The 14,788-nt window shown below is 28.1% G+C and overlaps 1 protein-coding gene across 1 annotated transcript in view; it reads left to right on the forward strand.

Annotated features, from left to right (window-relative positions):
- Window positions 1-9,578: 9,578 nt before the first annotated feature.
- LOC124498785 (metabotropic glutamate receptor) overlaps window positions 9,579-14,788 on the forward strand; it is a 66,000-nt gene continuing 60,790 nt past the window's right edge. The window contains exon 1 of the mRNA XM_075731156.1: window positions 9,579-10,707. The gene's annotated coding sequence lies outside the window, so the exon portion shown is untranslated. The remainder of the gene's footprint in view (window positions 10,708-14,788) is intronic.

The following is a 14,788-nucleotide window of genomic DNA, read 5'->3' on the forward strand; positions in this document are numbered from 1 at the left end:
ATACAATGTTATATATCTTTTATCATAGAAAAAAAAAGTTTAACAAAATACGATGGAATGGAATATAAAATATATATATACAACCTCATGAATTTGATGATGATGATGATGATGGTGATATGTATAAATCGAATCGAATTGAAATGAATTGAAAATAATAATTTAAAATGAACGTGAAATGTGGAAATTGAAATTTTTGTTTTTTTAAGAGAAAAAAATTTTTTTTATTTCTTAAAATTCAACAACGAACGAAAGAAAAAAAAATGTAAAGAATGTTCAAATTTAAGTACTGAAATTTGATAAAAATCAGATTTTTATCTGAAATAATGAAAAGAAAATGCGTTGAAATTATCACCAATACCATTACTGTTGCTGTTGTCGTTTTAGTTTTTTTTTGGTTTGTCCATGAATGTGAACATGTGTGATTTCGAAATGAAAAATTAAGTGGAAATGTTTTTTTTTGTGTGTGTGTGTGTGTTCGGTAACATCTTCATTGAATTTTTCAATGATATATGACTGGCAATAGATAGAAAAAAAAATTATTCGAATCATGAATCATGATTGTAACAAAGAATTATTAACAGAATATCACTAGAAATCAAAAAAAAAAATTCATAAAATATGAGATTTTTTTTCCGGAATCAATCGAACAAAAAAAGTTTTACACAAACACACACCAAAAAAAAAAATGCTCAACACAAGTTTTCTATTCGGATTTTGTTCACCATATCACCAATCCTTTTACCATTATTATCATCATATAAATTCCAGTTTTTTTTCGAGTGTTTACAAATTTATAAATCAAGCTTTTTGTTTACGAATTTTGAATTTGAAATTGAAAACTTTTTTTTCTGGAAATGAAAAAAATTATGAAGAAAAAGAAAATTCAGGAAAAGCAAAGTTTGAATTTTTTTTCTTTCTTTTTTTCTTTTTGTTTGTTAATAATTTCACATTTTGTTGTTTTTTTTCTGCATTTTATATATTCATACATATTCACATCTTATTTATATAATGTATCCGAAGACATTGGCAAACAAAATCTATCTGTTGCAATATTTGGTCATCAGATGGCATTATGGTAGAATATTTAATCATAAAATCTAAGCTGATTGAGCAGCAGAAACAAAGAGGCTATATTTTCAAAACACCAGAACACACACATACACACACACAAAAGTTATTGGATTTTGTATGTATATGCTATGTGTTCATATTTTTTTTTTCGTTTGAATCTTGAAAAAATCTGGTATATACCTATTTGTTTGGTAATCGTGATCGATGACAGTCATTATTATCATCAACAACAATAATAATAATAATAATAATAATAAGCAGTAACATCATTAGGAATATTTTAGAACAACCAGGAATAATGTTGGATCATCAGAAAAAGCAACAACAACAACAACAAGAACCAACACAGAAGCAGCTAAAACAATCATCGACGATGATGATGATGAACAAGCTTAAATCATATAATCTTCGTTTTGAAGCTTTCATCACATCGAATGATGCAAATAAACGTAATCCTCAGGCATGTTTTAAATTAATCCTTTTGATGGAAAATGGTCAACGTTATGAACTATATATGTCTTTGGCAATGTTGGATCAATTCGTATCGGTTTTATCCAATACATTACATCATCAAACATGATGATGATGATGATTATTATTATTATTATTATTATTAACATTATCATCATAATCGTCATTCTATTGATCTGGAATAGAAAAAAAAATGATTTCATTGTGTAATAATAATTAAATTGTAGCTGTTTTCAAATCATATTGTCCATTGAAGAATTTTTTACATTTTCTTTTTCTTTTTTAATTGAATAAATAATTTTGCTATATATTCAATAAGATTTCAAATTTTGTTTTTTTTTCATTTTTATAGCATTGTCTCTGAAGATCGAATCGCAAGAACAATAAACACAACAAACAGAAAAAATTAATCAAAGAAAGATTCATTTTAATTGAAAATGTAAATTGTTGTATTTTAGTTGTATTTGTATCCAAATCCAAATATAATACAATACAATACAATAACAATTGAATAGCATCCATCATCGATCATCATTCATTTTGATACCTTATTATCGATTTATTTTCAATATTTATTTTTTTTCCTTTTTTCCATCACCACCATTATCATCATCATTTTCTTCTATGACTTCTTATGGATTTAGATTTCATTTTCATTTCACCATCGTCATCATCATCATCATCATCATTATTATTATTCGTTTTTTTTCTCCTTTCTATTCCTCTCGCAATAGAAAATCGTTAATATATTATTGAAAGCTTTGTGCTTAAAGGCCACCACCACCACCAATATAATCATTACTCATTGAAAATATGGTTGTTGTTGTTGTTGTTGTTATATACATTGTATATAATAATAATATATACGAATAATTTATGGATAACGATCGTTGAAATACATGGAGCACATTTTTTTTTCTACTATTACCCCATTTTCAATTTTTTTTTGTATCTTCTAACAAAGAATGAAGCAAGAAAGAAAGAAAAAAAATATTGAAAAGAATTTTCGCCATTGTTCTTGGATGCTAAATCTTCTGATCTTTGGTCCTCTTTTTTTCTGGTGTAATGGCCCCAAATAATAATCTAGACCCGCACACACACACACACACACACACACAAACATCCCAGAAAAGAAATGAGTATTAAAGCCTATGTGTGTGTGTGTGTGAAATTAATAATATTTCATTGTCATATCAATATATGACGATAACAAGAATCGGACCCAAATATAACCTCAGAATAAGCGATCATTTTCATTATTTATTTTTTTTTTGAATTGAATCATACGAAAAAAAATCCCAATGGTTCAATATAAATTCCAAAAAAAAACGCCGAATTTTTTTTTCCATCAACGAACAACATAGAAAACAACGATCTTCGTCATCGATATCAACATCAATAATGATAATAAGAAGCATAGCATAAGATCTCTATTTCGTTGTCATCATACAATGTAAAAATAAAAGAAAAAAAATGGACAGGGAAACCAAATAAGCCAAACATGTACAGACACATACAGGTAATGTGTGTGTGTGTGTGTGCGTGTGTGTGTACATGAATATTGTTCTCATACACGGATGTATTTCATCTTTGGACATTCTCAAAAAAAAAAAAAAAATGGAAAAAAAAACCTCACTTGAAAACATATCTTATTCTTTTTTCCATAATTCCTTATATTATTTGCAATCGATGCCAATATATCTTAGATCTTAGTAAGTGAAATAAACTTTGTTTTAGAAGAAAAAAAATATGATTTCCATTATATTTTGCTATATAAGATATGTTTTTTTAAGAATTATTATTATCATCATTGTTCAATATCATTGAGAAATCAACCAATATATGATATGATATGATCAAGTACCGTTTTGTTTTCAATGTTTTTTTTCTGATTCTGTGGTCATCGATTTTTTTTTCTTTCTATTTCATATGAATTGTTCAATTGGATGATGAATAAATAGGTAAATAGAATATATTAGATGAGAGGAAAAAACAACCAACACACACACACACACACACACAATACTTGAAAAACCAACGATCATTATTATTGGAACAAGATTCAAGAAAGAAAACTACATTGTATTTGTTCGATTCATACAATTCTTTTTTTTTCTTTTCATCATCATCATCATGGTTTTTTTTGTGTCCTCTGGTCATTCTTACATTGACATTTTTTTTCTTTGTCCTCTCTGTACACACACACACACACATACACATGTTTAGACATGATAAGAGTCATCGTTTGATCATTGACCGAAAGGATATGGAATGCAATAAGTGTTATCATTCATTCGAATAATTCGATCACTGGTGTATCAAGTATCATAATGAAAATTCAACCAAATAAAAAAAAACAGCGAGAGAGAGAGAGAAACACTTGAAAAATAAACGAACCTGAATAAAGATTCTCGATTCTTCTGAAATCCTCATCTTTTCTTTATTAATTAATCAATCAATCAATCAATCAATGTATACTTAAACACACCCACCAATTTCGTTCATGAACCAAGAGCGAAAAAAAATGTAAGCAAAAAATTCATGTTTTTGTCATATTAGATAACCAACAACAACAACAACGACAACACCTCTAAAATATTGATATCTTATTTGATATAAAATCAAAGTAAAACATGTTGCCATTATTAGTACAAAACAAAATGAAAGCAACAAAAAAAACAAAATTATTTCCATTATTAATAATAGCGATCATCATCATCATCATAATTATTAATTATTCTAATCATATCATTAGAGGCGGATCAACAATCTCTCTGGGAACAAATTTTTCGTAATTGTTGTTGTCGTTGCATGTTTCATTTCATTTTTTTTGCATGAGTTATTATTATTATTAATATATATTTCTACCATATCATATTATGATCAAGAATGGCAAAAAAAATCAAGCAAAATTCAAATGTTATTCAACCTTAAAATGATAAAATGATGATTGTTGATTTTGGTCATTCGTAACTACAACTAAAGAATAAATGTCAATAATGCCTTAATATTTTTTTTTTGTTGTTCATATTATTTATGTGTTTGTATGTTGTATGTATGTGGTGTCAAAATTAATTGAGTCATGAACAACAACAACAAAATGTCAGAAATGTTGACTTATATAATTGTCTTCACACACACACACACACACATAAACATACATATTTTATTGTTTATTTTTATGACGCTTAAATAATATAGAATCAGAATATTCTTTTTATATATATATATAGAGTAATATTTTCATTTTTTCTTCTTTCGATTCTTGGTACACTATAATAATGTTTGTGAGTGTAGGATTTCTTCAATCATATCATACCATAATATTTAATATATAATTCAGAATAAACATCATGTAATTATCATCATCATCAATTTATGAGAATAAATAATAATTACAGCAAAACGTATTGATTATAAAAAGAATCATTATCATCACCATCATCATCATATATTTAGCATTTCAAAAACTGTATTTTTCATTATTTATGAGCAAAAAAAAAAAATTTGATTTGAATCGAAAAATTAGTAAACAACCATTTTGTGCTAAATGCATGTGTATGTATTGATTAACTTAGGTTGATCAATTTTTTTTTCTTCTGGTTTTTATTATTTTTCGTTAAACTTAACGATTTAATATGTATACCGTTATATACGTCAATGTTTATTGCATATGAAATATAAATCACCTTTCATACACACATACGCACACACACACAGACATAACTAATCAATATCGTTGAATTTTTTTTTTCTCCTGTCCTTGTCGTTGTTGTGGAGCATATATTACCAATTTCATTGCTTTATTCATAACGAAAAAAATTTTTGATAAGATGGATAAATTTGATTGATCGATCGATTCATATGTATGTGTGTATACGTGTGATCGATTGTAATTAGAATTCAATTAGAATATTCATAGAATCCTTTTCCGTGATATCGTAACAGCAGTAGCAAAAGTATTAAGAAAAAAAAATTCACCGATCAACATTTCAATTGAATTGATTGAATACGAGTGATATTAGAGAGTGAAAGAAATCTACAAATCATCATCATTAACTAAACTTTGGTCCTTTTAGTGGCTTGTGTGTGTGTGTGTGTGTGTTTTTGTATATGTAAGTGATGATGATGATGATGAATAATAAGACTCTAAATGGACCAAGAGTTTTTTTTGTGATTCACTTTTGTTGCCATAAATGAAAATCGAAAAAACTTTTACAATGAACTTCACTATACAACATAATGTGTCACAAATATAATACTCACGCAAAACTTTTTTTTTTCCTACAGTGTTTGTGTGTGTGTGTGTGTGTGCGGCTAGATCTTGAACTATTCAATAGGCAATTTTATAATGATGATGATAATCGATTCTTGAATCACATTGTGATCAACTTTGTATGTGTGTGTGTGTGTGTGTGTTTTGGATATAACACTGTTAATTTCTACTAACTGTCAGAAAACCCGATTGAAAAGAAATTGGATTCTATTTAGATGGAATATCACCCGCACACACAAACACACACACACACACATACTTCATCAGAATCTAGCTTAAATGTTCATTCATGGACATTGTTGACCTTTTTTTTCATCTATTTGTCAATGGTCATTTTTTTCCTTTGGAATTGGATTCAATTTTTTTATAACATCAGAATAAAGGAAAAAAATTGATTCATAGTAACCAGTGGTAAAAGATACAAAATCAAGTTGAACTATCGAATTAAATTGCAATAAAAAAAATGAATCAATTGAAAACAGTAGAAAATTGTAAATTTCATGAAAAAAACCATGTTTACATTTGAAAACTAAATGAATGGACACCAAAACCAAACCAACAGCAACAAAAAAAAAAAGAAAAAGAAAATAAAATTGGTGGCGATTTTGATTTTCTTTTCAGTCATTATTTGAAAGATAAATAATGTACCAAATCATTATAGCAAAAAAAAAAAATCTAATCACTAAAGACCTAAATGAATACTAGCCAGTGCAAAAATGACATACAATATTTTCAGTTGCTCTTTTTTTTCCTACCAGAATCGAATGAATGAATCTCTTTTTTTCTCTCTCTCTCTTTTTTCAAATGTTCATTTATTCAATTCTGTTTCTTCTTTTTTTTCTTTTTTTTTGGAAACTGTCATCATGATAAATCCATGAATAACCAAAATCGTGACTCTTGGGATTTTTACGGATTTTCTTTCTACTACTATTTTTCACATCTTATTGTTCAATGGGCCGGTATCTTTCATTCTTGCTTTTTCTCTCTCTCTCTTTCTCTCTTTACATCTTCAGGCTTTATTACCAAGATTTCTTGGTTAGTCTATAGATGCATTTTCATTTTGATGCAATCATTTTGAACAGGATTGTCCATAAAATGTGTGTGTGTGTGTGTGTGTGTATGTAATATGGTCTCCAATAATTACTTGGATTTTTTTTCAAAAAAAAAAGTTTCAACACGAATATAGTGATAATAAAATTGTTGATGTTGTTGTTGTTGTTGTCGTCGTCATTTTCATTGTATAGAATTTTGATGTCCATTCACACACACACAATGGTCGATAATGTTAAAATCACTGTCAAATTTATTATGAATTGCAATCTAAAAAAAAAAAATTCTTACATTCAACTATATGGATTCTTTTCAAGTAAGCTTAATTCAATAGTAGTTTTATTATTGAGATCCAAGAGCAACAACAACAACAACAACAACAACAACAACAAAAAATATTTAAAAATGAAAAAAAAATTGTGATAAAAATGTCAACAAACAATTGACCAAAGCTAAACAACAATCATATTCATATTTTTAGATAGATATGTGTGTGTGTGTAAGAATAAAAAAAAACACTTGATAATGGTTAAGAATTGATCAATATAAATAAATATATTACATATACAAGTGGAAATGAAATATCTACAGTAATACCCCGCTTAACGCGGGGGTTACGTTCCAAAAATTCTGAGCGTTAAGCGAAACAGCGCTAAGCGGGACTATCTTTACATAATGCATTTTTACCCTTCATATACAATGTAACAATGTAATGCAATGTAGGGTAATTATACAGCGTTATATCGAATCAGCGCTAAACGGGGCAGCGTTAAGCGGGGTATGAGTGTATATATCTGTATATATGTTTCATACATACACACACACACACACACAGAAAAAAAACCGAATAAAAATTCAAACGATAAAACATATATATATATAGTATAATAACTGTCAATAGATTTATTCTTATTGCATCATTATTATCATCATCATCATCATCATTGACATCAATTTTTGGTATTTATATACGTTATTATAGTTGAATGAACGTATTTTCAATGTAATGTCCATATGTGTATGTGTGTAGAATATTTAATATTCTTCTGGTTGTTGTTGTTGTTGTTGTTGTTTTTTTGTCATCAAATATATAAACAAAAAAATTGATCAAAGATTGAACGATGGTACTTGAATTCAATGTGAAAAAGAAATCGTCTATGTCCATATAATGAGAATGATGATGATGGTACACACAATCACCATATTTTCTTTTTCTCACAAAATAAAACAAAACAAAACAAAAAAAAATGCTTGTATAGTAAATGAATGAGAAATTTTATACAAACAGAAAAAAAACAACAACAACAACAACAACAAACTACATGATGTCGGTATCGGATTGCAGTGGCATCATCTCAACAAAATATCCATCAGATTTTTACTGCTAAAAAAAAAACAAAACAAAAATCAGCAATAGAATCCATCAGGCCATATTTAAAATATATGTACATCGATCGACAATTCAAATAGCTAGACTAGCCATTTACAAAACATAGTGTTTGTGTATGTGTGTGTGTGTGTGTGTGGATCCAAATTATGGCCTCAAACAATAGCGAAATGATGAGAAAAAGAGAGAAAAGCATCAAATTTGTGTGAAACTAAATTAATTAAGTGCTAGTACTATATTATTGTTGTTGCTGTTGTTGAAGAAAATTATAAAGAACAAAAAATGATGGAAAATTTGGATTCCATGTTTCCGCCGTCGTATGTTCATTTTTGTTTTTCCGCATGTGAATTAGTGTGATTTTTTTGGTGACAAAAAAAAATCTTTTTTTTTGTATTGAATAATAAAATAAACGACAACGACTAAGCTCAAATATCATCATTGTCATTTGGGGTTTCGATTTTTTTTTTCATTTCATCGTCTATCGTCTAAAATAATGGTAACAGAGAGAAAGCTTCATGTTGCTGTCATTCATAGTCGGTACATGTTTGTTTGTTTCGATAAAAAAAAATCAAAATGGAGAAGAACAGAAAAAAAATTCAACAAAGTTATTTCAATTGTTTTATTGAATACAAAAAATTAACATCACTTGACATATATGGTACATGAATACCTGAAAATTGGTGTTACTGCATTCTGTATGCATTGTGGTGAATGAATATATTGCCAATTTATTTATCAATCACGATTAAACAAATTAGTTAGAGAAGAAAACAGTATGGCCACAACACTAACCATTATATCCAAATCGATTATTGTTCATTATTTTCACTATCCACTTTTTCCATAACGAATAAACCAATTGTTTCATATTTATATATATTCGTTTGGTTCAATTCTAATTTCTATTCTATATATATAAGAAAATAAATGTTATAACAAATTTTTCTACCCTCTCTCTCTCTCTCTCTCTCTCTCTCTCGTCCAATTGTTGCCGGGAATCATCATCATTGCATTTATATTTGTAGTATTATATACCACCACCAGTATATATGTAAAATATACATCAAAAAATTATATATTTTTTTTTGGTTGAACTTGCGTATATCATTCTCACAATATGTGCGTGTGTTTGTGTGTACATGTTTACTATTTGAAGTGAATCAAATGAATCAATTCTTGTAACAAGCGCGCAAAAGATTCTGTTTTCTGTTTTTTTTTTTTTTTGTTATGGACCCAATTGATATGAGAAAGAAGAAAAAAAAAATAAAAATAAAACCAAAACACGCACATACCATGCCATTCGTTCATTCATTCAGTCATGTGGGATCCATTGAAATTGGGAGGTATAAAAAGCCCGCGTTTGTTTTTGTGTCTGTGTGTTTTAAAACACACAAACACAAACACACACACACACTCGCGAAATTGGTCTCCATTGATTTCATTTAGTTTTTATTCTTTTTTCTTCATTCAACAATAAATACATTTTATTATTTCTTCCATTCTATCTATCTATCTATTTTTTTTTTGCCATTCAATTTTTAACCATCATTTTGGGTGACAATTGTATCAAAAAAAAAAAATTCTTTCTTTTTCAATCAATATAACTTGGTGTGTGTGTGTGTGTGTAGATTTCAATGTGTTGATTCACTTTTTTTTCATTTCTTTTGATTCTCAATAACAACAACAACAACAACAACAACAACGAAAACAACAACAACAAAAACAACGAGAAAAAAACCGATATATTGATCATCATAATAATCATTGCAGATAAATTGATCAATTGACATTTGTTTATAATAATAATTAATGGTTATTATAAATGAAAGACAAACAAAAAAACAAAGAAAAAAATAACGAACAATTAAACGTGTGCGTGTGCAAGTGTGAAAATAGATTTTCAATCATCATATATGATACGGACGAAACCAAAACAAAACAAAACAAAACGAAAAAAAAAATTATTCATATCTACACTGTGTTCAATATTTATCCACTATTACAATTAACTGAAATTTTTTTTCTTTTATCTGAATGATCAAAAATCAAAACAAAAAAATTTTTCACAATATGGATTTATCAATCAATCAATCAATCAATTAATCGATAAAGAACACATTTATATATGATGATAAAGATATAATAACAACAATAGCAATAGCTACATCGAAAGAATTGTAAAGCCAAAATGCAAAAAAAATTTTTTTTTATATAAATATAAAAATTTGGGACAAAAATTCTGATTACGACCGCTACGAAATTATATCATAAACTACGACTAAAAAAAAAATAAAAAATAAACGACAACATAGATTTGTGCATACAAGTACGAAAGATACACACACACCCACACCCACACACACACACAAACCAACGCAAAAAAAAACCGAACCAAGAAAAAAAATGAAAATGGAAATATTCAACGCCGAAAATCGATCGAAAACATAATGTAAGTAAAGAAAATTCTGTGAAAAAAAAAAATTTTTTTCCAATAAAAAAAATGAAAATGAAAAGAACAGTAATGATATGAACAAAAGCAGAGAGCAAGAGAGAGAGAGAGAGAGAAAATCGAAATGAACATATGGAATATAATGAGTGAATGAATGAATGAATGAATGAATGAATGGTGAAAAGTAAAAGTAAAAATTTTTTTTTATTTTGACATTTCCAACCCCCACCACCACCACCACCACCACTCTTAAACCATGACAAAATAAGGAGAAAAAAATTTTCAAAATTATAATTTTTTTTGGGAGTTGTAAAGATTTTTTTTTTGCCAGAAAAATTATTTTCGTTCATCATTATTATTCAATCATCGTTTGTTTTTCTGATTTTTAATCATGATAAAAACCGAATTTCGCTCCCCCCATATCTCTCTCTCTCTCTCTCTCTCTGGTGGGTATTTAATCCTGAAAAATTTTTAACTATATTGTAGTGTTAAATATGGCGAAAAAAAATTTTGAATTAATTTTTTACCCTTTGATTTTCCATACAACAAAAAAAAATTTGTCACATATCATCTGAAAAAAATATCCGGCAATGACGTGACAATATTACAAATTATTAAAGTATAATATATTGAATTCTGGATTTATAGATTGCCAAATTGAAATTGGCTACCAATGTATATTGGATCAGTTATTTGATCATATCATCATTATATTTATTTGTTTATAAATTGATAAATCAATCATTATTCAGATCAAGATTTGGTGAATTTTTTCTAATCAAATTATGATGATTATTAGTTTTTTTTTGTTTTCATTTTTTTTTCACTCGAAATCTTGTTTATCATCAATAATTATGATGATGATGATGATGATTATGTCATAATAATTCAATCAACCGAACATTTTTTTTTTCTTGAGACAACAGATTGGATCAAATAAATTAATATTTATGTGTATGTGTATATATGAACAAAGTCGGTGTTTATGGCTAAATAATTCCATAATAAGCAAATGGTTTGATTTTTCTTCATTAATTTTCGATTAAAACTTCTTGAAAACAAAGTGAAAAGGAATTCTATCCATATTTTTTTTTCGAGACGATATTATTGGCCAAAAAATTATTCACGATAAACAACAACCAAGGCCAAAACCTCAAAAAAAAAAAATCACCAGATTGATTATCAACTGTGGTTTGGGTGTTGATGATTTTTTCTACGTATGCTAATTATCTAAATGATAATGATGATGATGATGGTAATGAGAACAGATTTTTTTGTAAATTCCATATTTTATATACGTTTTGTTTTAATGCGTGTGTGTGTCAATAATTCAGAATTTTTCGTTAGAAGTGAAAATACAATTTTGTCATACGGAAAGAAAACAAAAACAAAAACAAAATTGTTTGCAAATCTCAGAAGAAAATGAAAAATACAAACAAACAAAATTACTGATCATCATAAGAAAAAAAAACTGGAACAGGAAAGTAAAAAAAAAAAAATCTGAGAATCCCAATGGAATTCAGTATATTTGGACCAATGTGTTCACTTTGTGTTTGTGTGTGTGTGTGTTCATTACGTTTTTTTCTCTTTCTCTTTTTCTACCTCTCTTTCTTAAATTATTATTGAATTAACCGTTGTTATTGTTGATAATGTTCATCGTTTTTTTTTCTTTTCTCGCACTGTCACCATCACCACCACCACCGCCACCACCACCACTACTGTTATATGTTTTGTTCTTGTTTGGTGATGATATTCTGGACCATGGATGTAACATTTTATGTTTTTTGTTTTTGTTTTTTTTTCTTTTTTTTTCTTGGATTGTATTATTGTATTCATGAGTTTTATTTTATCTTTCTACTTACTTCCATTCATTTATATTCGGCTTTTTTTTTTGCTACAAAGTCATTCATCAATGTGTATGTTATTTGAATGGTTAGATAATGGAACCAATTAACTTGTTTTGTTTATTTCTCATTCTCTCTATCTTTCTACTTTTTCTTGTTTTTATTTCAATTTTTTTTATCCATTTTCTCATTATTATTATTATTATTATTGGATATAAGAAGTTATTTTGTTATTTGTATGCGTAGTGAAAAAATGTGAAAAAAATAAACATTTAAGTTATATTCTGTTTTGATTTCGACAATAATATACTTACTTACGACATATATAAATGATGATGATCGCCCACACACACACACTCACATGATAGTTGATCACGGTGGTCGTCGTAGTCGTCGATTTACAATAAAGAAATTATAAGTAGCTACTATAAAGAAAAGAAAGGAAAACAGTAATAAATCGTTGTCATTTTGAAAATAATTCTATTGGTATATCTGAATCTGTTGTCGATATTGTTGTATTTTTAATTTGATATTTTAGATATAAAAAAAATAAAGAGAAAACTAAAATCAGTAAAATAGCAATCATCACCATAATAATCGAAACTATATTTATAATGTCCAAATCTCACTTAGAATGAATGTTGAAAAAATATATATATAACGGGAATATTTTGCCATTTATATATCGTATTCAATGATAATAATTTCATCCATTAGCTTACAATGCGAATGATGATGATGATGAAACGATCAAAAATGAAGACCGGAATATAAAAAGCTCCCTTTGGAATGAATAACAAAAAAAAGAGAAGAAAAAAATTCTATAAGAATGGTTCCATTAGTTACAAGTTTTTTTTTACGTTCATAATCATAATAATAATAACAACAACAACAACAACAACAACAACAATACATATATATTATGACATACAGTTAACAATGAATGGTAAATATATTTTATGAACAATTGGCCATATTTTTTTTCGTCATTGGCCACACACACACACACACACACACACACATTCACACTACCTACCCATCCACGCACATACACACACACACACACACAAACAATCAAACCATCAGAATTTTTGCTTGATTCTTACTGAGATTTAGCAATTCCAATGGCTTCATTCTTCTTGGATCGTGTGTATACATGTTTTTTTTTTATTTTCATTTTTGTTCACCATTGTGTTTAGTGTATGTGTGGTGTCCAATTGACCTAAAATTATTAGTTAGCTATTTAGATCATTCGATGATGCGTATGGATCAATGTATATGTTGTATGTATGGATAATAAGATGTGTTCTTCTTTATGTTTGTGTACATAATAAACACAAACACACACAGACACACACACACATTTTTTTTGCTGTTGATTTGGTTTATATATTTGACCATCACTATATATATATATATGTCATATATAATACTGAAGTACTATATAAAGTTGCGACTATGGACAGGCTTGTTGAGGTCAAAACGGAAGTCTGCAATACTTCCACCGATATGTTTGGCAACAACCACACTCACAACACGGTTTAATAAAAATGAAAAGTTTATTTAATAACCTAACAAACGATAATAAGCAAAAATGTACAAGAAATATAAATGGAAACTTGATGATGATAATAATTGGATAAATGATTGATTTTGGTAATATGATGATCGGCCTAACAACAGATAGATTGATACCCAAAACACGTGGTTTTGGTCGATGATGAAACAGTCGTCCAGGAAAGCTTCTAGAGACCGTGATCTGTGTTGGCTATTGGTGGCTGTCGATATTGACTGCTGAGTTTGCCTGATTTCAAACTTCAAACCAATATGATGATAGTGATGATCATAATCGTTGATCGTTAATATGATATGATTGTTAATGTTATTGTGGCCAAAATGTCCAGCTATTTATATTGATTGATGGCCAATGGTCCGTGCTTTATCCCGCCAAAATGGTTGCTGTGGTTGTTATCCGCCCACTGCTCTTAACCTGCGTGATCAGCTTTTGATTTGTCAACTTTGCAGGACCATGCGCTGTGACCAACCTGAGTTGCCATGCTTGTTGCTAGGTCCAGGCAGAAAGGTCAGCATGGTTACCACGTGGTGACATTATCTGGGCTCATGGACAATTTGAGCAATGATAATTTAGAGGTTTATACTTCCTCTTATTTGATACATAACATACACACGGTACCAGTAAGTAATTGGGCACTTTCGAAAAAAGCATTACGGCCTAT

This window comes from Dermatophagoides farinae, chromosome 5 (assembly GCF_024713945.1).
Source record: "Dermatophagoides farinae isolate YC_2012a chromosome 5, ASM2471394v1, whole genome shotgun sequence".
In the NCBI taxonomy this organism is placed as follows: domain Eukaryota; kingdom Metazoa; phylum Arthropoda; class Arachnida; order Sarcoptiformes; family Pyroglyphidae; genus Dermatophagoides; species Dermatophagoides farinae.